This window comes from Diceros bicornis, chromosome 6 (assembly GCF_020826845.1).
Source record: "Diceros bicornis minor isolate mBicDic1 chromosome 6, mDicBic1.mat.cur, whole genome shotgun sequence".
In the NCBI taxonomy this organism is placed as follows: domain Eukaryota; kingdom Metazoa; phylum Chordata; class Mammalia; order Perissodactyla; family Rhinocerotidae; genus Diceros; species Diceros bicornis.
The window spans coordinates 32,969,401-32,994,770 of NC_080745.1; the positions used below are offsets into that span (position 1 = coordinate 32,969,401).

The window sequence follows — 25,370 nt, forward strand, 5'->3', positions numbered from 1 at the left end:
ATATAAATGGAATCATAAAATATCAATATATGGTCTTTTGTGACTGGCTTCTTTCACTTGGCATAATATTTTGAAGGCTCATCCATGTTGTGGTATGTGTCAATATTTCATTCCTTTTTATATCTGAAAAATATTCCATATTCCATTGTATCAATATAACATTTATTCATTCATCAGTCAATAGACGTTTGGATTGTTTCCACTTTTTTTTTTTTTTGGTGAGGAAGATCGGCCCTGAGCTAACATCTGTTGCCAATCTTCCTCTTTTTGCTGAGGAAGACTACCCTTGAGCTAACATCTGTGCCCATTTTCCTCTGTTTTGTATATGGGAGGTCCCCACAGCATGGCTTGTTGAGTGGTGCATAGGTCCATGCCCGGGATCTGAACCTGCAAACCTTGGGCTGCCAAAGCGGAGCATGCGAACTTAACCACTACACCACTGGGCTGGCCCAAGATTGTTTCCACTTTTTGGCTATTATGGGTGAGGCAAATGAAGTGCTTAGCCCACAAAATAAGGATACTAAGCATTGTGCAAGTGCAAAATCTAAGGAGGCACTCACTCTTAGGGTCAATTAAAAGATGCTGCACCTGCACAGTGCTGAGAGTGAGTGCCTCTTTAAGTTTTGCACCTGGGAGCCTTTAGCGTCCCACCATAGTCCTGGCTGTGGTTTGGCTCTGATAATACTCTCCTTGAGCTTTGCTGAATACCAGCCACTTTTGAAAACTGAGTAAAAAACTGCCCTTTGCTCTTTGTCACTTTTCTGTTCAACAGCATTTGGTGGTCTTCCATTGATTATCAAAGACTGACCTGTGATTCTGGCTTTATTTCTAGTTACTGAGTCCCACTATCTTATCCTTTCAGCCAGTCTAAATTACTTGCTATTCCCTAAACAAGTCAAAAGCTTTCCTTTTATCCTGACTTTGCCTATGCCATTTTTCACCTGGAACTGATACATTGAGCAAAATCTATTTGTGGTGGCATTGATCAAAATGAACCAACTGTTTGAGCCTATGGCACCTAATCTTGTTCAGACTGTAGTTCCCAAGTCTTAAAATCAGACTCTTGCCTCTCTAGATCACATATATTTTCCAGGAAAACTAGTTAGGAACTTTCTAAGTAGGTTTCTTACTCAGAGTGCTGAAAGACATAAGTGTCTCTAGTCAGGACAAATTCCATAGTTATTGATTCAAATTGTTTTTTTTCCTACAGTTTCCTTGAAGTGCTTTGCTCAGCTGTTGCTGAGCAGTGCCCAAGGGGATTACTAACATTATGCAACTGATTTGTTCGTGCCAACCTCTGAGCTAAACCCATGCATATTTGAAGCCATTAAAAAATAAAATCAAGTCACAGTAATGCATCTACATGGTTTAAAAGTGAAATAGTACTTTAGGGCTTATAAGGAAAAATGTCTTCTTTCTGCCCTACTCTTCCGTACCTACTCCTGATTCTTGTTCTTCAGAGCACTTTTAAATGTTGGCTTTTTTTTTCCTTGGTATTTACCTTCATATATATTTCTAAATGATATACTTAAACTGTTATTTCCTATACTCCTCCGCTCCACCTATACATACACACTTTCTCTCCCAATGTAGGTATAATACAATTTTTGGTTAAATCAGTTGTAGTAAGCAGAATAATACGGCCACCCCACCCCAACCCCCCCGAATATGTCCACGTCCTAATCCTCAGGATCTGTTGAATGTGTTCCCTTCATGGCAAAAGGGAATTAAAGTTGCATTTGGAATTAAGGTTGCTAATCAGCTGATTTTAAAATAGGGAGATTATCCAGATGGATTCAATGTAATTAAAAGGATTGTTAAAAGTGGAAGATGGAGGCAGAAGAGATGCTATATGAGAAGGACTCAGTCTGTTGCTGGTTTTGAAAATGGAGGAAAGAGGACCATGAGCAGAGGCATGCAGCTGTCCTTAGAATCTGGAAAAGGCAAGGAAACAGATTCTCCCTAGAACCTCCAGAAGGGAGCACATGCTTACCACCATGATTTTAGCCCAGTGAGAGCATGTTGGACTTCTAACCTGCAGAAGTGTAAGATAAAAAATTTGTGTTGTTTTAAGCCACTAAATTTGTGGTAATTTGTTACCATAGCAATATAAAACTAATACATTAGTATTTCATTGATTTGTATTATTATGGTTTTGTAGATATTATTCACAGCTAAGCCATGTAACAATACATTTCCTTTATTTTACAATTTTTCCCCCTAATGTTAGTAACTACTTTTTTTTGTTTAGCTTTTTGAAAGTAATTCTTAAAGTTATTTGTTACTATTTTTCTAGGTGAAGGCACAGAACTAAGTTCAAGACTAGGTTTGAATGTCACCTCAGTCTCTGTGTGATCACAGGCAACTTACTTATACCCACATATTTTTTAATTAAAATTTTTATTGAGATAATTATAGATTCACATGCAGTTGTAAGAAATAATACAGAGAGATCCCTTGTACATTTTGCCAAACTACAGTCTAATATTATAACCAGGGTATTGACATTGATACATACTACTGATCTTATTCAGATATCCCCAGTTTTACTTGTACTAATTGTGTGTGTGTATTCTATATAACTTTTTTTGCATGTGTAGGTTCATTTATCCATCACCACAGTCAAGATACTGAACAGTTCTAAAACCACAAGGATCTCTAGTGTTGCTCCACAGGCACCCCCATCCCCCATCCCTGACAACCACTTATCTGTCCTCTCTCTCTAAAATTTTATCACTGCAAAAATGTTATGTAAATGGAATTATACAGTATATAACCTTTTGGGATTGTCTTTTTTTTAATTCAACATAATTTCCTGGAGATTCATTCAAGTTGTTGCATGTATCAGTGGTTTGTTTCTTTTTATTGCTGAGTACTATTCTATGATATGGATATGCCACATCTTATTTAAACATTCACCTGTTGAAGGACATCTGGGCTGATTCCAGTTTTTGGCTGTTACTAATAAAGCTGCTGTGAACTTTTGTTTTATACATCCAACTTTTATATGAATATAAGTTTTCATTTCTCTGGGATATGTGTTCAAGAGCATAATTTCTGGCTTGTATGGTAGTTGCGTGTTTAGTTTTTTAAGAAACTGTCAAACTATTTTCTAGAGTGGCAGTAAATTTTACATTCCTACCAACAATGTATCAGTAATCCGGTTTCTTTGCACCCTCACCAGCGTTTGGTATTGTCACTGCTTTTTATTTTAGCCATTTTGATAGATGTGTAGTGATATTGCATTGTGGTTTTGATTTGCATTTCCCTAATGGCTAATAATGTTGAATATCTTTTCATGTGCTTATTTGCTATTTGTATATCCTTTTTAGTAAAAGGTCTCTTTATGTCTTGTGCCCATTTTCTAATTGGATTGTTTGATTTTTACTGTTGAGCTTTGAGAAATCTTTATACATTCTAGATACTAGTCCTTAGTTGACTATGTGGTTTGCAAATATTTTCTCCCAGTCTAGCTTTTACTTTTCATCTTTTCACCTGGGCTTTTATAGAACAAAAGTTTTTAATTTTGATAAGGCCCAATTTATCAATTTTTCCTTTATGAATCATGGTTTTGGTGTCAAGTCTAAGACCTCTTTGCCTAACTCTAGATCACAAAGATTTTCTCATATGTTTTTTCTAAAAGTTTTATATTTTATGTTTAAGTCCATGATCATTTTGATTTAATTTTTGTAAGGAGTGAAGTTTAGGTTGAGTTTGTTTCTTTACTTACAGATGTCCAATGGCTCTATACTATTTGTTGAAAAGATTTTCCTTTCTCCATTAAATTGCTTGTGCACTTTTGTCAAAAATCAATTAAGAATATTTATGCGGGTCTAATTTTGGGTTCTCTATTCTGTTCCATTAATCTATGCTTCTACCTCTCTGCCAATATCACACTGTTTTGATTACTGTAGCTATGTAGTAAGCTTTAATATTGAATAGAGTAGTTCCTCCCACTTACTCTTCTTTGTCAAGATTAACAATTCTAGAGTCTGCACCTTTCCATGTAAATTTTAGAATAAGCTTGTCTATGTTTACAAAAAGCCTTGCTAGGATTTTGATAGATATTGCGTTAAACTTATAGATCATTTTGGGGAGAATTGACATTTTTATCATGTTAAGTCTTCCAATCCATGAATAAGCTTCTCTGTTTATTTAGATCTTTGATTTCTTTCATCAGCGTTTTATAATTTTCAGCATACAGACCCTATACATATTTTGATAACTATATACTTAAGCATTTAGTTTGCTTTGGAGTGATTATAAATGGTAATTTGTTTTTAGTTTTGGTTTCTGCATGTTTATTGTTGGTGTATAGAAATGTGATTGATTTTTGTGTGTTGATCTTATATGCTAAGAACCTTGTTGTTATTACTTCCAGAAGTTTTTTTTGTAGATTCCTTGGGATTTTTCATGTAGACAGTCATGTCATTTGCAAATAGAGATAGTTTTATTTCTCCCTTACCAATCCGTATGCCTTTTATTTCTCTTTCTTGCGTATTACAATGCCTAGAACTTCCAATACTGTGTTGAGTAAGAGTAGTGAAAGCAGACATCCTGGCTTTGTTCCCAACCTTAAGGGGAAGGCATTTAGTACATTAGTCCCCTTATCTGCGGGGGATACATTCCAAGACCCCTAGTGGGTGCCTGAAACCCCAGATAGCACCGAACTCTGTATGTACTGTTTTTCCTATTCATACATATTTGAGGTGCAATAGCAAAACTAGCATGAATTTCTTTTTTTTTTTTTTTAAAGCCCCAGTACATAGTTGTGTATCATAGTTGTAGAGTGGTAGCTCTTCTATGTGGGATGCTGCCTCAGCATGGCTTGATGAGTGGTGAGTGGGCCCACGCCCAGGATCCGAACCGGCGAACCCTGGGTTGCCGAAGTGGAACTTGAGAACTTAACTGCTACACCACTGGGCCGGCCCCTAGCATGAATTTCTTTTTCCTTCTTCATAATTGCACAGATAGAAGACTCATTGTTACTGTAGATCTTAGCAACCTCAGCATATGATTTTTTTTCTTTCCTTGTTAAGTTGAGAACTTTCACCTTTTCACTTTAAGGAAGCACTTACGGCTTCTCTTTGGCATATCTGAATTACCAGCATCACTGCTCTTGTGCTCTGGGGCCATTATTAAGTAAAATAAGGGTTACGTGAACACAAGCACTGTGATACAGCCACAGTTGGTCTGATAACCAAGACAGCTACTAACTGACTAACAGGTGGGTAGTATAGACAGGGTGGATATGCTGGACAAAGAGGGATGATTCATGTCCCAGATGGATGGAGCATGGATGGAGCAGGATGGCGTGAGATTTCATCACGCTACTCAGAATGGTGTGCAACTTAAAACTTATCAATTGTTTATTTTTGGAATTTTCTATTTACTTTTTTTTTTTTTTTTTTGCTGAGGAAGATTCGCCCTGAGCTAACATCTGCCACCAATCTTCCCCTTTTTGTATGTGAGCCACCACCACAGCATGGCCACTGATAGATGAGTGGTGTAGGTCTGCACCTGGGAACCAAACCCAGACCCGCAAAGTGGAGTGCACTGAACTTAACTAGTAGGCCCCCATTTAATATTTTTGGACTGTGGTTGACTGTGGGTAACTGAAACTTGGGAAAGTGAAACTGTGGATAAGTGGGGAGATTACTGTATTTCACCATTAAGTGTGATGTTAGCTGTAGAATTTTGTGTAGATGCTTTTTATCAAGTTGTAACCACATATTTTAAAAATTTCAGCTGAAATGGTATTTCTTCTGCAATGCTTTTCCAGATTCCCTGAAGCTAGTATTATCCTCCAAGTTTCAACACCATTCTGCTTATACTACTATTATTGAGCTCTTACTCAATTGTATTGTGTTTTTTTTGTGTTTATTCATTTTTATATCACTAGCTTAGTACAGTGTGCCTGGCATCATTGAATTGTTTGATTGAATGAGGGAGTGAATAAAATGAATAATTGAACAAGACAATGAGAAAACTCTCTCTCACAGGGCTTAAGATAGTTTTAGTGGTAAGAGTATGATCTTTGGAGCTAGACAGAATCCAAATCTCAGCTCTTCAATTTAATACTACTCTGGGAAGTTGGCCAAATTACTAAATATTTCTGAACCTCAGTTCCCTTACCTGTGAAATTAGGATAATAATAACCAACCTGAAAAAATTAAGTGGAATAATAGATGTTAATTCTTAACACATTAGCTATCATGTGTTAGCATGAGTACTAGGTACTCAAATTTTAGTTTTCTTTTTTTTCTTCATTGAACTGTTTTGAGTATTAAATGATGGTAATTGTAAAATCGCTTTGTGAACTGTATAAAATTATTTCAAATATTTTTCATGTTTATGTTAAAAACAGTCAAACTGATTTTGATTATTGTGGTTTAAGAGAAAAAATTAGGGACATGAGAAAGTTTAAATAACTTTTGTTGAGCGATACCATGTGCCAATAACTATGCTCAGTGCTTTACATGCAATAACCCATTTAATCCTTACAACAACCCAGTGAAGCACATTTCTTCCTCTGGAGGATTATTTCTTAGTTTTTTAATTATAGTTTTCTTATCTCCACCCTTTCTGAATAAGCCTCAGGAATGCAGTTAATACAATTTAAGCAGATTTCAAACTTTGTATAGAATATGACAAACAATAACTACTTTATTTCTAAGCTACCATCCTTAGTATTTGGAGATTGTCTTCTTTTTTTCAGTAAATCTTAGTGATGGTATTTGTTTTCTACTTCCTTCTTTAGGAGTACATTAACTGCCCCCAATATAGTAGGTTCTTCAGTTGTATGAAACTGATTAGAGTAATGAATTTGTCCTTTGCCTATGGCACATCAATTTTTTTCAACAAATATCAACAATAAACCTTGAATTGATTTTTGAAAGAGGAGAAAAGCAGCAGACTGTTTGAATTTGGATTTAGAGTGTTTATCACTCAGTACCTTATATTGATCAGGCTAAGACCTATTTTGATTAGTTCTCTGGTTTTTTTTTTCTTTGTTTGTTTGTTTTTTGTGAGAAAGATCAGCCCTGAGCTAACATCCATGCTAATCCTCCTCTTTTTGCTGAGGAAGACCGGCTCTGAGCTAACATCTATTGCCAATCTTCCTTTTTTTTTTTTTTTTGCCCCCAAAGCCCCAGTAGATAATTGTATGTCATAGTTGCACATCCTTCTAGTTGCTGTATGTGGGACGTGGCCTCAGCATGGCTGGAGAAGCGGTGCCTCAGTGCGGGCCCGGGATCCGAACCGGGCCGCCAATAGCAGAGCGCGTGCACTTAACCGCTAAGCCATGAGGCCGGCTCTGTTTTTTTTTTTTTCATGGTAAAATACACAACATAAAATTTACCACCTTAACGATTTTTAAACGTATAGTTCATTAGTATTAAATACACACACATTGTTGTGCAACCAATCTCCAGAACTCTTTTTATCTTGCAAAACTGAAACTCTATACCCATTAAACAACTCCTCATTCCTTCCTCTCCCCAGTCCCTGGCAACTACCATTCTACTTTCTGTCTCTGAATTTGACTATTCTAGGTACCTGATATAAATGGAATCATAGAGTATTTGTCCTTTTGTACATGGCTTATTTCACTTAGCATAATATCCTCAAGGTTCATCCATGGTGTAGCGTGTGTGTGAGTTTTCTTCCTTTTTAAGACTGACTGATATCCCGTTGTATGTATGTACTACATTTTGCTTGTCTATTCACTTGGGTTGTTTCCATCTTTTGGCTCTTGTGAATAATGCTTCTGTGAACATGGGTGTACAATGATCTCTTTTAGACCCTGCTTTCAATTCCTTTGGACATATACCTAGAAGGGGTATTGCTGGATCATATTGATAATTCTATTTTTAATGTTTTGAGGAACCACCATACCATTTTCCATAGTGGCTGCACCATTTTACATTCCTGCAGTGCACAAGGGTTCCAGTTTCTCTACATCCTCGTCAATAATTGTTATTTTCTGGGTTTTTATTTATTTATTTAGTGTGTGTGTGTGTGTGTGTGTGTGTGTGTGTGTGTGTGAGGAAGATCAGCCTTGAGCTAACATCTGCTGCCAATCCTCCTCTTTTTGCTGAGGAAGACTGGCCCTGAGCTAACATCCGTGCCCATCTGCCTCCACTTTATGTGGGATACCGCCACAGCATGGCCTGACAAGCAGTGCCTTGGTGCGAGCCGGGGATCCAAACCCAGGCTGCCAGCAGCGGAGCACGCGCACTTAACTGCTATGCCATGGGGCTGGCCCAAGCAGATTTCTTTTCTTTTTTTTTTTTTGTGAGGAAGATTAGCCCTGAGCTAACACCTGTCGCCAATCCTCCTCTTTTTGCTGAGGAAGACTGGCCCTGGGCTAACATCCGTGCCCATCTTCCTCTACTTATATGGGACGCCACCACAGCATGGCTTGACAAGCGGTGTGTGGGTCCGTGCCTGGGATCCGAACCTGTGAACCCTGGACCGCCACAGCGGAGCATGTGCTCTTAACCGCTGTGCCACCGGGCAGGCCCCTCATTGTGGTTTTGATTTGCATTTCCCTAATGACTCATGATGTTGAGCATCTTTTCATGTGCTTATTGGCCATTTGTATCTCTTCCTTGGAGAAATGTCTATTCAAGTCCTTTGTGCACTTTTTAAAAGGTTGTTGTTAAGTTGTAGGAGTTCTTTATATATTGAAGATATTAATCCTTATCAGATAAATGATTTGCAAATATTTTTTCCCATTCTGTGGGTTACCTTTTCACCCTGTTGATTGTGTCCTTTGATGCACAGAAGTTCTCTTTTTTTTGTTTGTTTGGTTTTTTTTTTTTGGTAAGGAAGATTAGCCCTGATCTAACATCTGTTGCCAAGCCTCCTCTTTTTGCTGAGGAAGACTGGCCCTGGGCTAACATCCGTGCCCATCTTCTTCTACTTTATATGTGGAATGCCTGCCACAGCATGGCTTGATAAGCGGTGCCTACGTCTGTGCCTGGGATCTGAACCCACGAACCCTGGGCCGCTGAAGTGGAGCGTGCGAACTTAACCACTGCGCCACCAGGCCAGCCCCTCTTTTTTTTTGTTTTTAAAATTTTATTATTTGTTATTTAAGACATTTAAAAAAGAATAATATACTAAGCATCCTTGTATCCACTATCCAGCAAATTAAGCATTACTAAATTAGTTGAAGGTCCCTGGGTTTCCCCTTCCTGATCGCAAATCCCTTGCCATTTCTCAAAGGTAACCATTAATGAATTTGATGTTTCTCTGACTAGTTTATACTCCTTAGTCAGCCTGTTAGTGTGTTAGAAGCTTATCATGGCAGAAGTAAAAATACTGCAGAGGTCCTGTGGAAGGCTAAGGTGGAAAGGGTTATTTCTGAGATTATTATTATTATTATTTTTGTTCAAAGCCCAGTTCAGCACCCTGTTAGAGATAATTGTACATAATGGATGTGCAGAAATATTTGTTGAATGACTATTTGGTACCCAATACTTATGATTAAACATATTTAGTATCAATAGTATATCATTTTGAAATGAAGTCTACATATCTTTTGGATTATTATGTGCTTTACCAAATAAATAGACAGCTATGGCAGAGTAAATGTTTTCTTAGAAGTAGTGATATTGAGGGGTAAGCTTGAGTTTGGAGCGGTTAGTTCTAATTGCATATAGCACATTTAACTGCCTCGGTTAACTGAGACTTGTAGATAGGACAAACAGAATAAGAGAGATGTAGAAGCATTACATTCCTGCTTCAGGGAAATGAGTTGTAAAATCTGAAAAAAGGGGTGATTCTGGTAAGGTCTGACTCTGGGCAAGGACGTGTTGAAACAAACAATGTGATGTTTACTGGGTAGTGGTGAAGGACCTGACCTCCATTATAGCTGAAAAAGCAATCCTTCTCTAGTGAGGCCATAATAGGAGCAGCAGTAGCTGTTGCTGCTGCCGCTGCTGCCTGGACTTGGCTGTAGGAAGTGGCTAGAGCAGGAAATGATTCTATGGCACTAGGTGTGCATAGGGAAGGACTTGTTCTGGCTCTGGCCAAGTGGTTGCACAGGTTGTGGGTGTCACTTTAAACATACCAAGTCCTGCTTGCTGGAGGAGGAGCAGCTTTCTGAGGATCAGGTGTGCATCTGAAGGGATGAGCTCATCGTTCTAACCAGACCTGCTCTAGACGCTGATGAATGTTTTCCTAATTGCAAGTCCGGCAGCTTGTAGAAGCAGGAAATGGTTGAAGCTTCAGGCACTTTGTGAGTAGCAAAAAAAAATAGAAGCAATTTTGGGACTCTCTTGAAATGTGTAGCTGTGAATATCAGGTTGAAGGTGACACACATGCACACTGTCTTTCTTTAAGTTGAGAATTGCAGTAAACTGTATGGTGGGTTGAGGAAAGCTTTGGTGGTTCTAACTTTAGTGATTCTTTTTGAGGTCACCTAATAATTTGTTTCCTATATTGTCTTGTTTGATTTTGCTACTTTGGGAAATAAGAATCCTGGAGACTCCTCTTTAATTTCCAAAGGTCTGTATAGCTTTCTTGAGCTTTGGTTGTTGGGACTTATCCCACTTTTGAAGTCCACTGTGCTGGGTTTCAGAGCCCTATGCATGATTCTATTTTGTTTTGTTTTAATTTACTTAAATTATTCACTTTAAGTAAGCCTCTTTAAAATGAAATCGGTTTGAAAAAGAAATATCAATTATAATTTTTTATTAAACTTTTTATCTTGAGATAATTCTAGATCACACAGAGTTAGAGAGGTCTGATGTACTCTTTACCCAGTTTCCCCCAATAGTAACATCTTGCAAAACTGTAGTGCAATATCACAACCAGGATATTGACATTGATACAGTGAAAGTACATAATATTTTCATCACCAGAGGATACATCATATGGCTTTTTTATTATAGCCACACTCACTTCCTTTGCACCTCACCCTCTCCTTAACCCCTGTCAACCACTAATCAAAAATCAATTTTTAAGCAAGAAATTTTATGTGCAGTCTTAAGTAGTTTTGTATTAGAGACCCACATGGCCTTATGAAAAGAGCCTTAGACTGCAATAGGAGATTTTGGTTCATTGTAGCTCTTTGACCTTGGGCAAATAAGTTTAGTTTCTCTGTGCTTTAGTTTCCTTATGTCTAAAATGGCATAATGGTATATTAATTTCTATCTCACCTATTTATAGGATTTTTGAGAAATTGTAAAGTTCTTTCAAAAAAAGTACTACATAGATTATTACTAGCAGCAAGGACAATAGTTTTCAAACTAGAACGTATAGAGCAAATTGTAAACTAGAAATTGTAGCCCAGGATGGTAAGAATGAGCATTTTAAAATGAATTTAAGCTTAAGGCTCATTTGAATTTCAGAGTGCTGAATTAACTGTTGTTATTCTTTGAGAAATCATAAAAAACAGAGAGAGACAAATGTCCTGATACGGAAAAAGAGGAAAGTAGTCGGAAAACTACGGACATGTAAAATTGATGTTGATTCTTGGGAAAATGCTATTATAAATGATCAAGCAGATGATATGGGGTATTAAACAAAAGGAGTTACTATGGGTTGATTTATCATAACAAATTACTTCTATTTCTATTCTTGAATTCTGTTACTTCTATTTCTGTTTAGAATTATGAGGTTAGTAGATCAGAGGATTGTTCTAGTTTTAGTCATAATCTTACAGATTCTCAATCTTTCATGATACATTTGTGGCTGATATGTAGGGAAATATGATTTGGTTAACTGGTTAAGTATATGTGTAGAAGACTAAATAACTGTACCCACTTCGATTCCTGATTTAACCAGGAAAGTCTCTGGTGGATTATCTTTGGACCTTGGATAGAGTAAAAATTTTTAAAAACTTGTTAATCAGATATGTAAGTATTCCAAAGCTGTAGGAGTAGTTAATATGACACATGATGTTGTATAAAGCCTTAAAAATTATATCCATAGGATGAAATCATGGACCCCAACTGAAATTAAATTTAACAGGGATAAGCCCTATGTTTAAATTCAAAACCTCAAATGCACAAGAACAGGATGAGGAAGAGCTGGCTGGGTAGAAGTTCATGTGAAAAATATCTGGGAATTTTGGTGAATCATAAATGTAAATGTGGCACGAACTACCTGTGCAATGTGGCTGCTAAAAACACCTTCAGAGCTATTACCTGGAGTTTATCCAGGTCACAAAAGTATTGGTTCCAATATATTTTTGTACTAGGTTGGAAACACATTTTGCATATTGGTTTAAATGGACACTGACAGAGTTGAGAGCATTCCAAGGAAGGCAGACAGAACCATCAATGGTTTGAAAACCATTTATATAGGAAACTGTTGGGATTTGGGGAGGGGAGTGTTGAGAAATTTTAAAACTGCAAAAAATAATATAACAAATACCCATATTCCTACCACTCAAAATTAACCACTATTAACATCTATTTTTCTTCTTCTCTCTCTTAGAAATAAAACATTATAGATAAAGCCAAAACCCCTTCCATCTCCCTCCCTACAAGGAACTCTGTCTTATTTTTATCAAAGTAATACATGTGCATAGTTTTAAAAATTTGAATGGTATTATATTCTCGCAAGGAAAAATAGCAGTTATCCCACCCCCAGAGGCAACCATAGTCATCTGTCTTAAATATTTCTAATAGCATAATTATATCACTTACTTTTAAAAAATATTAAACAGAGCCAGCCCTGATGGCCTAGCAGTTAAAGTTTGGCGCCTTCTGCTTTGGCAGCTCGGGTTTGGTTCCTGGGCATGGAACCACACTACTTGCTGTCAGTAGCCATGCTGTGCTAGTGGCTCACACAAAAGAATTAGGACTTACAAGTAGAATATACAACTATGTACTGGGGCTTTGGGGAGAAAAAAAAAAAGAGAGAAAAGAAGACTGGCAGCAGGTGTTAGCTCAGAGGGAATATTTCCCAGCAAAAAATAAATAAATAAAAAATATTAAACATATATAAAGTGCCATAGAATATGAGGTTTTGGCTCTTTTAAATGCATATATGTCTTCTCCCTTATATTCTCAATATAGTTATGTAATTTTGGGGGGTTAATCATTAGTTATTTTTATATTATACAAATATTGAACCTGGGCTGCATAATGTACAGTGATTATAATTCTTATACAGCTTTTTATTTTCCTTAGGCATAATATTTGCCTTGCTTTTTTCATTTGCTCAGTTTTTAAAGTTCTGATAATTAAATCATTCCCAGACTCTTAGCCAGGTCCATAAAACTCTGCTCCATTCTTCAAATCCAGTAGATAATTTATCAATCTTTTCTTTTTCCCCCTTAGAGACCTACCTTGTATATTCTACATTCTGCTGTAATACGGGTTGATTGTTACCTAGGCCTGCTCTACAGCTGTCAACCTGGGATTTTCTTTCACTGTCTTCCTGGGAATTCTGTTTCCTGAATTACGTGTCATCTTCTTTCTTGGTTTACTTCTTCATTTTGATGAAGCACACATCCTCTAGAAGCTTTCTGAGAATTAACATTTACAGGGGTTAAAATGTTTGAAACGTAGCATATATGAAAATGTTTTTATTCTACCCTCAAAATTAAATAATATTGTATTTAGGAATAGAATTTTATATTGGAAATCATTTTCTCATAATTTTAAAGATATTGTTATTTTCTTGCTTCCTATCTTGCTGATGAAAAGTCTGATTTGATTCTTTTTATTTTATTTTTAGAAGAACAAATGGTAGTTTGTTAAAAAATAAATAAAGATATGTAATTTCTAGTGAAACAGGCTGAGGGGCATTTGCAATGCATATATTTACTTCAGAATCCTACAGAAAGTGTAGTGTTTTCATATGGACTGATTCTTATCTAGGAGTTGGGAAGTGACCACTGAAGTGATCTATCATTTTTTTTTAAATATTTATTTTTGGGGGGCCGGCCCTGTGGCTTAGCAGTTAAGCGTGCACGCTCTGCTGCTTGTGGCCCGGGTTAGGGTCCCGGGGGTGCACCGACGCACCACTTCTCCGGCCATGCTGAGGCAGCATCTCACATACAGCAACTAGAAAGGATGTGCAACTATAACATACAACTATCTACTGGGGCTTTGGGGGAAAAAGAAAAGGAGGAGGATTGGCAATAGATGTTACCTCAGAGCTGGTCTTCCTCAGCAAAAAGAGGAGGATTGGCATGGATGTTAGCTCAGGGCTGATCTTCCTCACACACACAAAAAAAATTTATTTTTGTCAGATATACATATAAAGCTTACCATTTTAGCCATTTTTAAGTGTATAGTTCGGTGGCATTAAGTACATTTACAATGTTGTGTGACCTGATGCCATTTATTTATTTATCTATCTATCTATTTATTTATTTATAAGATTGGCCCTGAGCTAACATCTGTTGCCAATCTTCGTCCTTTTTTCCTTTTTTTTTTTCTCCCGAAAGCCCCAGTAGATAGTTGTATGTCATAGTCATACATCCTTCTAGTTGCTGTATGTGGGACGCTCTCTCAGCATGGCTTGATGAGCAGTGCATAGGTCCACGTCCAGGATCTGAACCAGCAAACCCTGGCCACCAAAGCAGAGCGTGTGAATTTAACAGCTATGCCACCAGGCTGGCACCCCTGATGCCATTTCTGATTTCCATTCTTTTGTGTAGTTACTTGTTTTTTTTTTTTTCCTCTTTTTAGAAACTTACAGATTTTTCTCTTTATCCCTAGTGTTCTGCAATTTAGTGTTATCTGTGCCTTAGTGTGGGTTTTTTAATTCATTATGCTGGGGACTTTGTTGTTTCTTTAAAATTGAAAACTTATGATCTTAAAATCTGAGATATTTTCTGTATTTTTTCTTAGATACTTTCCTCTCCTCTTTTTCTGGAAAGCCTGGGTAGATTCTCTGACTTTTTAATCTGTTATCTTTTCTCTGCTATTTCTCTTTTTATTTTACTTTTTAGGAGATTTCCTTAAATTTGTCTTTCAAACCTTTTATTGAATTTTGAATGTCTTGTTTTACAGATGCAAAAGCTTAACGTCTGAGAAATACATTTTAGATTTTTAAGTTTTCTTGTATTCCCTGGATTGTCCGTTTCCGTCAAGGTTTTTTTCTTTCTTTTTTTCTTTTTTCCTGTTTGAGGTACCATCAACTGTTAGTATCTATAGGTATTCTTTTGGACTGGTCAATTTTCCCAGACAGAAATCTTTCAATCTCCTGCCTGGGAAGTATAGAGTCTGGCTACCAGTGGTTTGGTGCTGAGAGGGAGAAGAGGGATTGGGGATCTCCCTGTTTAGTATATAGACTTTCACGTAATCTCCCCATGCTTTTTCAAGTTTTAACTTTTTATTGAAGTAAAAGTTTTCTATTTTATTTATTTATTTTTTTGTGAGGAGATCAGCCCTGTGCTAACATCTGCCAATCCTCCTCTTTTTTTTTTTGCTGAGGAAGACTGGCCCTGGGCTAACATCCGTGCCCATCCTCCTTCACTTTATATGGGACGCTGCCACAACATGACTTGCCAAGCAGTGCATCGGTGCGCTGCGCCCGGGATCCGAACCAGCAAACCCCAGGCCTCCGCAGTGGAGCGCGTGCACTTAACCACTTGCGCCACCAGGCCGGCCCCCCAAAAAGTTTTCTATTTTAAATAAGTCATTTCACCCAATGTAGCTGTGCCTGGTGTCCCAGAGTCACACCCTGGCTGGCTCACACTCTTCAGAAAGTAAGCCTATAGTCTTCAGCTGTAGGGGAGGGGCATTTGCCTGGCTGTATTGGGTTGAAAGAAAGAATCTGAAGCATCTAACTTCTTCTTAAACACATTTTTAAATGGCTCTTCCATTTTTAAGTCCCACCTTACATTTTCACCTGCAAAGGGTTCCAATTCCTGAGCCTTTGCTGGATTTTGTAGTGGGAGTACACACGCTTCTGGTTGCCAACATTTACCTTCCAGTTCTTTCTCTGCTATGTTAATCAACTACTACATATTTATCCGCTTTTCAGCTTCTGAAATTTTGTGTAAAATCTACCTCTGCAATCATTTCCCAAGTGATATGAGTGTCTTTGTTATTCATGTGGGCCCTTCTAGCCACAGTGAGTTTATGCTAACCAGGTAACTCATAGTGTGCTCCTAGATAGTGTAGGGGGAAGAGGGAGAATCTCCCTCTGCCCTTTCCCTTAAGGTTCTTCTGGCTGGCCAAATAATTAACAAGACAGGTTAGCAGGAGAAAATAATACCAAGTTTAATAAAATGTATACATGGGAGAAAGCAGGGACACTGCGTTTCTCAACACAATAGCAGAAATTCTCGTCTTAAATACCATGTTCAGCCAATAACAAAGGAGGATTTTGGGGGTTGAGGGAGTCAGTTACAGGAGATTACCACTAAAGCACAGTAAACAAGAGTAAGGTTTATTATGCAGCCCCAAGGCCTCACCTTCCACATTGATGAGTCACTAGAAATGAGCTCATCCCCCCTCTCTTCTCAAAACAGAGAGGGAGATACCTTTACAAATGGAGATTTCCCTTATAAATGTAAATGATTGTCTGGCAACTCCTCGAAGGGTCATCCAGAGAATGTGGCCAGAGAGACAGAACTTCTGATAAGAGGGGCTTGTTGGTGCCTTTCTTATTGTAACATTTACCCTATGTTATCTTTACAGCCATCATGATAGATCTGTTCCAGGAAGGAACCACCATGTCAAATTCTTTAGGCAGTTAGTGGGGGAGGTCAAATGTCCCTAGAGAAAACAACCAAGGTAAAGAGATAGATTTCAGGGTGGCCAAATCTTGATCTCCCACAATAGTTTCAAGATGGGGGCTGGCCATACTAGAGGTACCAACCATGTGATTAGAGGGTTGGGGCTTTGTGCCACATGATATCAGCCTGACCTCTGGGAAGTAGAAGGAGGCTGGAGACTGAGTTCAGTCACATGGCCAATGATTCAATCAATCGTGTCTACATAGTGAAGCCCCAGTAAAAACTCTGAACATTGAGAGTCAGTGAGCTTCCCTGGTTGGTGATACACATTGATGTGCTGGGAGGGTGGCACATCCTGAGGACACAGAAGCTTTGCTTTTGGGACCCTCCAGACTTTGCCCTATGCATCTCTCCCTTTTGCTGGTTCAGATTATAACCTTTTTCTATAATAAAACTGTAATCCTCCCAAGAACTAGGGACAAAGACCAAATTCTTTATTATACAACAGTGTTAAAACCCAACTCAGATATGACTTTCTTTGGAAAGTCTTTAAAGACCTTCCAAGAGACTTTGTTCCTATTTCTGTTATAGTTTTTCTTTCTCCCTCATTAGACATTGAACACTTTGAAGGTCCCTTGGTTTTAGTCGTCTTTGCATCTCAAATATTAGCACTGTGTCTGACTTATAGTGGATGCTCAGTAAGTATTTAATGAATTAAAATATTTAAGATATAACTCATGAGTAGATGGGAAGTTCAGTGTAGAATTCTCTCTCTTTTTTTTTTCGTGAGGAAGATTGGCCCTGAGCTAACATCTGTTGCCAATCTTCCTTGTTTTGCTTGAGGAAAATTGTTGTTGAGCTACCATCTGTGCCAATCTTCCTCCATATTGTATGTGGGATGCCACCACAGCATGGCTTCATAAGCGGTGTGTAGGTCCACGCCTGGGATCCGAACTAATAAACCTGAGGCTGCCAAAGCGGAGCACGCAAACTTAACCACGACACCACTGGGCTGGCCCCTAGAATTCTCTTATGAGACTTGTTTTAAGGTCAAATAGAATCAGTACTCTCGCTTTGTTTCTTCTTGCTCCATCCGTCCTATTTGCTCTTCTTTAAATATTTTTATACTTTTTTATGTGGACATAAAATTTACAAAAGAAATAAAAAGGAGATTTTGCTTTTTAAAATAATTCATCAACAATTCTTTAATTAGCAACCTTTTCTAATGCATTTAAAATATACCAGATTTTCACTTACACACAGTTTGTAGGGACTACATTATTATATACTCACATAAGCATTATCAGGCCTAACCTCTCTGAACCTCAGAGGATCTTTATAGTTCCTTCTTCTGATTTTAAGGGTGAATAGGTTCTAATGCCATCTTGTTTGTCCTGTCTGTGCACAGGAAATAGTGAGCACTTAATAAAAATGTAATAGTATTCCCTAAACCATTTTCTTTGTGTTAAGATTTTTAAAAAATATTCTAGATATTTTTATCATGATTTGGGCTAGTTCCTATGAAACAGTATTTCCCTGGAATATATCCTTTTTGGAGTAGGAGATACATTAGAAGTTATTTGCTTGTGATTTATTTTTCCTTTGTTATGTAATTTTTTCTATTTGTATGTGATTTTGTACTACTTATTTTTATTAAGTTCCTATCTTTTTTCATAAACTTTAAAACAGGTTTTAGGGCCGGCCCCGTGGTTTAGCGGTTAAGTGCGCGTGCTCCGCTGCTGGCGGCCGGGGTTGGGAGTTGGGATCCCGGGTGCGCACCCACGCACCGCTTCTCCGGCCATGCTGGGGCCGTGTCCCACATACAGCAGCTAGAAGGATGTGCAGCTATGACATACAACTATCTACTGGGGCTTTGGGGGAAAAAAATAAAAAAAAATAAAAATAAAAAAATTATAAAAAAAAAAAACAGGTTTTATTTTTTAAAACAGTTTTAGATTTACAGAAAAATTGAGATGATAGTACAGAGTTCCCACATACTTTGTTACTTAGTTTCTCTTACTATTAAACATATTAAGTTAGAGTACATTTATTGCAGTTAATGCACCAATATCGATACATTATTTTTAACTAAAGTTCAGATTTCCTCAGCTTTTACCTAATGCCCTTTCTTTGTTCCAGGATTCCATCCAGGATACTACATTACATTTACTCATCATGTCTCCTTAGGCTCCTCTTGGCTGTGAGAGTTTCTCAGTTTTGATAATCTTGACAGTTTTGAGGAGTACTGGTCAAGTATTTTGTAGGATGCCCCTCTATTGGAATTTATCTGATGTTTTTCTCATGATTAGACGGGTTATGGGTTTTTGGGTGGAAGATCACAGAGATACAGTGTCATTCTCATCACATCATATCAAGGGTACATATTATCGACATGATTTATCCTTGTTGATAATGACCTTGATCATCTGGCTGAGGTTGTCAGGTTTCTTCACTAAAGTTACTCTCCCACTTCCCCCTTTCCATACTGTACTCTTTGGAGGGAAGTCTCTATGCACAGCCCATCCTTAAGGAGTGGAATTTATGCTCCCCATCCTTGCATGTGGAGTATCTGTATAAATTATTTGGAATTCTTTTGCAAGAGAGATTTGTTCTTCCCCATTTATTTATTAAGTCATTTCTTTATGTCATTATGAACTGATAGATATTTATTTTATACTTTAGGTTATAATCCAATATTTATTTTTTTGCTCAAATTGTTTCAGATTTAGCCATTAGGATCTCCCTTGGTTGCCTGTTGTGTCCTTTGACATTTTTGTTTTGTTTTTAGCATTTCCTTACTTTCTTTTTTTTGTTTTTTAATAATTTTTATTTATTTATTTATTTTCCCCAAAGCCCCAGTAGATAGTTGTATGTCATAGCTGCATATCCTCCTAGTTGCTCCTTGTGGGACGCAGCCCCAGCATGGCCAGAGAAGCGGTGCATCGGTGCGCGCCCAGGATCCGAACCCGGACCGCCAGCAGTGGAGCGTGCGCGCTCATCCGCTAAGCCATGGGGGCGGCCCCATTTCCTTACTTTCTGACATTACAAGATGCTCCAGGCTCATCTTGCATACTTTCTGTCCCAGTCCTAGAATCAGTCATTTCTCCAAGGAACCTTGATTCCTTTTATTGAAGAATGATATTAGAAACTATGATCTCTGCTCTAGGTGTGCTTTTTGCAGCTGGGGTGTCATTGATTCTAAGTACTCTCAGCTGAAAGAGCAAGTAAATATATGTGTATATACATATACCCATATCTATAAATATTTCTAGATGTAACCATCTGTATCTTTATTAAGCTAAACACAAGTTCATATTCCAACTCTAATCCATCACCACTGGATTATTTTAGCCTTTTCCCCTGCTTATCTGTAACCTCTCATTCCAAAAGTGAGAAACCTTCCACCATCTGCCATTCATTTACTTAATTGTTTAATTCCAGAATACATGTATAGTGGTTTCAGAATTGTTAACCTGTACACCTGTGGGAAACAGCTGTACTAGCTGGAGTACAGTGCTAATATACAGTTTCTTGTGCCTTTAGTCTTAACGAGACTTGTCATTTACAAAATTACTTAGGTTGGTATCTTTATCCACTACCCTCTTCAGTGAGGTTGTTTCATACATTTGTGTCTTTTTATTATGGAAAATTTCAGACATATACAAAAGTAAAGAGAAGAGTATAATGAACCTACATATACCCCTCACCAGCTTCACGAATTATTAAATACATGGTCAATCGTGTTTCATCTAAACTCCCCTCTAGTCAACCCATAATTATTTTGAAGTAAATCTCATATATGTTAATCTGTAAATATTCCAAAATGAGACTTACCATAATGTAACCTGTCCATTATTGACAGCCATTTAGTTTTTATTTATTATAAATAGTGCAGCTATAAATATCCTTGTACGTTTATCTTTGCAAACTGTAGGGTAAATTTCTAGAAGTTGAATTGTTGAAATAAAGGGTATAAGACATTTAAAATTGAAAAATACTGCCAAATTTATTTTATTCCTACCAAGAGTAAATGAGAATTTACCCCTCTCCACACCCTCACCTACACTGGTTTTATCCAATTTTTAAATATTTGGCAATCTGAGATATGAAAAATGTATTTTTCTTTTGCATTTCTTTAATTATGAATAAGATAGGACATTTTTTTCTATCTTTATTGGTCATCTGTTTTTTTCTTTCTGTGAACTGCACATTTAAATTTTTTGCTTGTTTAAGAAAAGAAAAGAAATTGGCACAAAGGGCCAATTTCCTTTCCCAAACCATTAATACTATGCTCTCGTGTCTCCCTTTTCCCCTATTCCCAGTTCAGATTACCAACTCAGGAGTGATGCTTAAGTCTCTTTAATAAAGGTAAATACCTGCCCATTTTTTTTCTTTCCTTCTGTCACCTTTTCACTCACCAAAGGTTCATTAGCTCTCTGTTTTCTGTGCAGCCTGGGTACAGTCAGATTGTTTATCAAATGGTTTTAAGTCAGCTTCTGAGTGAGTACTCGGGAAATATGCCCCACAAGCAACAGGAGGGATTTCTCCACACATGTGGGGGAATGTTTGTAATTGTTTAGCAAAGAGTGTGCCCAGCAAGTATCACTTCAGCCTGCCCTGTTTATCTCTTCTGTCTTTCCACCCAAACACCAGACGTGTACTCTGACTTTTGTTGCTGTGCCATTTTGGTGGCATTTTCAGCCTTATTTTTTTCAAAGTGAATTATCTGTCTCCATCCACTATGGGCATATGGGTGATCAATAGAATTACTGTTGGCTTCTTGATTAGGGAAATGCTAATTGCATTCTGTCCTGAATTAAATGACAATGTCAGAGAGTAAGAATGCACTGACAGCCTGATTTTCCTTGCTTATATATTCTTTAAAAACAACCGTTCAAAATCTCATACACACAGAAGTTCTTTGCCAAGCACTTGAAGCCATCTAGTTTTACCAGGTGGCAGCTGCTGCTGTTTATAGGGACCTAATTTAAACCACAGACATGAAACAAAGAGTGTCCTTGTTTTGCAAAAAAGGAAACTGATTTTTTTAAGTAACAGCTTTATTGAGAGATAATTTACATACCATATGATTCACCCATTTAAAGTGTACAAGTCAATGGTTTTTAATATATTCATAGAGTTGAACAAATATCACCACAATCAATTTTAGAACATTTTTATCACCCCAAAAGAAATGTTAACCTGTTAACACTCACTTTCCATTTCCTTTATGTCTCCCCTCAGCCCTAGGCAACCACTAATCTACTTTGTGTCTCTATAATTTGCCTATTCTGGACATTTCATATATTTAGAATCATATAGTAGGTGGTCTTTTGTGACTGACGTCTTTCACTTAGCATAATGTTTTCCAGATTTGTACATGTTGTAGCATGTATTAGTACTTCATTCTTATAATGGCTGAATAATATCCCATTATATGAATATACTCCATTTTATCCATTCATCAGTTGATGTACATTTGAGTTGTTTCCTCTTTTTGGCTATTATGAGTAATGCTGCTATGAACATTCGTGTACAAGTTTTTGAGTGACTGTATGTTTTAATTCCTCCTGGGTATATACCTAGGAGTAGAATTACTGGGTCATATAGTAACTCTATGTTTAATCTTTTGAGCATCTGCCAGACTGTTTTCTAAAATGGCTGTACTATTTTACATTTCCACCAGCAGTGTAGGAGGGTTAAGATTTTTCCACATTCTCGCCAACACCTGTTATGATGTGTCTTTTTGATTATAGCCGTATATTGGAGGTGAAGAGGTATCTCATTGTGGTTTTGATTTTCATTTCATTGTTTTTGTTTTTGCTGAGGAAGATTAGCCCTGAGCTAACATTTGTACCAATCCTCTATTTATATGTGGGTTGCCACCACAGTATGGCTGACGAGGGGTGTAGGTCTATGCCCAGGATCCGAACCCATGAACCTGGGCCACTGAAGCATTTCATTGTTTTAATTACGTAACCTGTGTTTGTTTAATTATTATTATTAATAGACTTTATTTTTTAGAACAGTTTTAGATTTACAGAAAAATTGAGCAGATAGTAGAGAGAGTTCCCATCTGGTCCCCCCCAACACACACACAATTTCCCCTATTATTAACATCTTACATTAGTATGATACATTTGTTGCAATTAATGAACCAATATTGATATGTTATTATTAGCTAAAGTCCATAGTTTATTCATATTTCTTCAGTTTTTACCTAGTGTCTTTTTTCTGTTCCAAGTTCCTATCTAAAATTCCACATTACATTACTTGTCTTGTCTCCTTAGGCTCCTCTTGGCTATAACAGTTTTGCACACTTTGTTTTTGATGACCTTGACAGTTTTGAGGAGTACTGGTCAAATATTTTGTAGGATGCCCCTCTATTGGAATTTATCTGATTCTTTTCTCATGATTAGACTGGGGTTATGGGTTTTTGGGAGAAAGATCACAGAGATACAGTGCCATTCTCATCATATCATATCAAGGGTACATATTATCGATATGATTTATCACTGTTGATATTGACCTTGATCACCTGGCTGAGGCAATGGTTGTCAGGTATCTCCACTGTAAAGTTACTCCTTCTGCCTCTTTCCATACTCGATTGTTGAGCAGCTTTTCATGTGCTTATTATCTATTTGCATATTTTCTTTGGAGAAATGTCTATTCAGATCCTTTTTTAATTGGGGTTTTAAAAATACCCATTTTTAAAAATAATTGGATTGTTTTTATCATTCAGTTGTAAGAGTCCTTTGTATATTCCAGACTCAAGGCCCTTATCAGATATATAATTTGCAAATATTTTCTCCCATTCTTTGGGTTGTCTTATTACTTTTTTTTTTTTTTTGTGAGGAGGACTAGCCCTGAGCTAACATCCGATGCCAATCCTCCCCTTTTTTCTTGAGGAAGAGTGGCCCTGAGCTAACATTTGTGCCCATCTTCCTCTGCTTTATATGGGACGCCGCCACAGCATGGCTTACCAAGCGGTGTGTCGGTGCGTGCCCGGGATCCGAACCTGCGAACCCCGGGCCGCCTAAGTGGAGTGCGCGCACTTAACTGCTTCTGCTGCCAGGCCGGCCCCTTCTTATTACTTTCTTGATGGTGCCCGTTGAAGCATAGAAGTTTTAATTTTGATGAAGTCAAATTTATCTATTTTTCCTTTTTGCTGCTTGTGTCATAGCTAAGAAGACTTTGCCTAATCCAAGGTCATGAAGATATATGCTTATATTTTCTTCTAAAAGTTATATAGTATTTGGTCATTCATTTAGATATTTGATCCATTTTGAGTTAATTTTTGCAGAAGGTATGAGATAGGAGTCCAACTTCATTCTCTTACATATAGATATCCAGGTGTCTCGACACCATTTGTTGAAGAGACTATTCTTTCCCCCGTTGAATTGTCTTGGCACAACTGTGTGAATTTTTAAGTTTCAGTTAAACGTGGGTAAAAATATTGCATGTATATCTTAATACATTATTAGTAACTCTACCCAAAATTGGTTGTAGTTTGCTGAAGTGTGGTACAAATCTGAGGCTTTCACTACAGTTAGAGAAGACCAAAAATGATTCAGGAAACAATATTGCCAAAAATATAAATTACTCTGCTGACAGCTTACCACAACTGTAGACTCAGTTTTGTTCTTGTGAAATCTTTTAAGGAGTTTTTACCTTTAGAATCTTCTATTTTAGCACACATAATCAATTCAGTGACAAAGGGAGGTGGTTGTCAGAACTGGGAGCAAATTGCTCTTCATTTTATTCCCAATGTTAGTTTGTGGCCATCTAGGACTTTTGTCACTGTCACCATTTGTCCCTTACTTCTCGCATATGTGCCTGTCCCAAATCTTCATAGATTTGGAGTAAGAGCACTAGTAGAAAGAGCTCTAGAAGTAGCAGTCTAAGGGTTTGAAGAGGTTTAGGATAATAGCTATAAGGATAGAGCAGGTGAAAATGAGAAAAAATATAGATTAGGGGTGATACATGGTGTGAGAAAATTGGAGGGATAGTGTTAGATACAGAAGCAGCATAACTGGGCCTCAATGGCTTCCTCTACTTACAGGAAGTAGTAAGTTCAAACTGTGTGGTCTGATGAGATCACCTGGACAAAGTCTGTCTGAAATTATTTGTTCTGGAGTCTATAGACAGAAACAAGGCTGCCAACATAATTTTTCCTGGCACTCGATATTTGGTCAGCTTCCCACCTCCTCATCATTTTCTTCTTTCTGTTTTTTTTCTTAGGCATGTCTCTGTTCTTTTTTGATTAGGCCTTAAACTTGTAGGCTTAAGATTTAAAAGAGAGTGAGAGATTCATATTTTTGACCACATTCTGTGAAATTAGCATTTGGGTGATCCTGTGGTGCACTTGAGAGAGATTTCACATTCTTACTGCTCTCTAGGAGCTTTAAGTCTGTTTGAAGAAATTTTAAACCCTTGTTCTAGAGATATGTTGGCTAATGTTCATAATGACATAATGCTATTCCAAATGATTTTTAGGATGATAAAAGATGTAATTGAATTTATAAATTTAAGTAATAATGATATTATAACATTAGAAACCAAAATAAGTGGCCCCTGACTGCCTTTCCTCTTTTTTTCGGAGTCCGTTTCTGTGAGAAATAACACAGAAGTTTTCTTGGATGGTTTTACTGCTTAGGTCTGTGGTTAACAGCCAATTTCTCCAAAATGTGTCCTTAGGATCATAGTTTTTTTCCTT

The 25,370-nt window shown here is 37.4% G+C and overlaps 1 protein-coding gene across 3 annotated transcripts in view; it reads left to right on the top strand.

The window, feature by feature from the left end:
• USP54 (ubiquitin specific peptidase 54) overlaps positions 1-25,370 on the top strand; it is a 116,745-nt gene that overhangs the window by 14,319 nt on the left and 77,056 nt on the right. The window contains exon 1 of one of the 3 annotated variants that reach the window (XM_058543178.1): positions 20,955-21,022. The exons of 1 other annotated variant lie outside the window; for it this stretch is intronic. The gene's annotated coding sequence lies outside the window, so the exon portion shown is untranslated. Of the gene's footprint in view, positions 1-20,954; positions 21,023-21,134; positions 21,155-25,370 lie in introns of those variants that run through there. One more of the 3 variants, XM_058543180.1, reaches the window with a different exon arrangement.